The sequence below is a fragment of the Myotis lucifugus genome, unplaced genomic scaffold, assembly GCF_000147115.1.
Source record: "Myotis lucifugus unplaced genomic scaffold, Myoluc2.0 scaffold_40, whole genome shotgun sequence".
Lineage (NCBI taxonomy): Eukaryota > Metazoa > Chordata > Mammalia > Chiroptera > Vespertilionidae > Myotis > Myotis lucifugus.
Window position 1 is genome coordinate 856,320 of NW_005871088.1, and position 1,727 is coordinate 858,046.

Sequence of the window (1,727 nt, forward strand, 5' to 3'; positions counted from 1 at the left end):
CAGCCAAGGTTTGAGAACCACCTGTGCTAGAGGGCCAGACCATTATAAATAGGGAAGCAGGTTGTTTACCACGACAGAGGAAGTGATTTTTTTCTGAAGATATGGGTAAACAACGTGATTTAACAGCTTTTGAACGTGGGATATATAGATATATATATATACACACACACACTGAGTGGCCAGATTATTATGACCACCTGACATTTGTAGGCAAATTTAGCCGTACACTGCATCGTATGGGATATGGAAGCCGAAGGCCTGTTCGAACACCTTTGCTGTCTGCAGTTACCAAGATAAAACGTCTCCAATTCGCACAGGAACACAAGGATTGGACAGTCGAGCATTGGAAAAAAGTCATGTGGTCCGATGAATCACGTTTCCAGTTGCATCATGCAGATGGCAGAGTGAGAATTTGGCGGAAACAGCATGAAAGCATGCACCCCACATGCATGAGTACAACCCTTCAGGCTGGTGGGGGCAGTGTTATGGTTTGGGACATGTTTTCCTGGCATGATTTGCGTCCTTTAATTCGTGTGGAAAAACGTCTGAATAGCACAACATACCTAAGTATCGTTGCTGATCAAGTTCATCCTATCATGTTGATGGCATATCCCAATGGAGATGGCTTCTTCCAACAAGACAATGCGCCATGCCATGGTGCTCGTATTGTGCAGGAGTGGTTTCAAGAACATGAGGGAGACTTTACCTTGCTTAGGTGGCCCCCACAATCACCAGATCTCAATCCAATTGAGCATTTGTGGGACAAAGTTAAAAGAGCCATCAGGCAGCTGGTTCCACAACCATCAAATCTCACAGAACTGGACAGTGCTATTCATCAGGCATGGTGTCAGAGTCCTCACAGCACCTTTCAACATCTCGTGGAGTCAATGCCAAGAAGAATCGCCACAATATTGAAGGCAAAAGGTGGCCCAACGAAGTACTGATGGGGTAGTCATAATAATCTGGCCACTCATAATAATATATATCCACGTTCAAAGACAATTAAATCGCATTGTTTACCCATATCTTCAGAAAAAATCACTTCTACTGTTGTGGTAAACAACCTGCTTTCCTATTTATAATGGTCTGGCCCTCTAGCAACTTCAGTGCGAAATTATAGCTAATTTGCCTACAAACGTCAGGTGATCATAATAATCTGGCCACTCAGTGTTTATATACATAATATGGAGATACAGTTGCATAGATCTATAAACTTATATACATAACACATAGATATAGATGCATATGTCTATAACCCTATACATACATAATATGTAGATACAGATGGATCTGTATCTATACTAAGGTAAACATAAGTTCATACTGATGTCTCCAACTCTGATCCATCACCACATGGACCATTCTAGTACCTCCCCTTGCTTGTCTGTCTCTTCCCACTTCAACAGTGAAAAACCTGGCTCCCACCTTCTGCCTTAATCGTCTAGTTCCAGCGCACCTGCAGGGTGGTTTCAGCCTCGTTAACACTTGCCCCCTCCGGGATCAACCTTGTCAACTAGAGTGCAGTGTGCACTGAGGGTCCTTTTGCCTTAGGTCTTACAGGCTCCACTCATTTCCATTGGGACTAATCAGCCCCTTTCCCCGACCCCCTTCAGGGAGATGCGCTTGTACATTTGCCACACACATAGATTCTTTGGTCACAGTCCACATTCCTTCCCGGCATCCTCAAACTCCTGAAAAATTATTTTCAATCTTGCATATGCTAGACT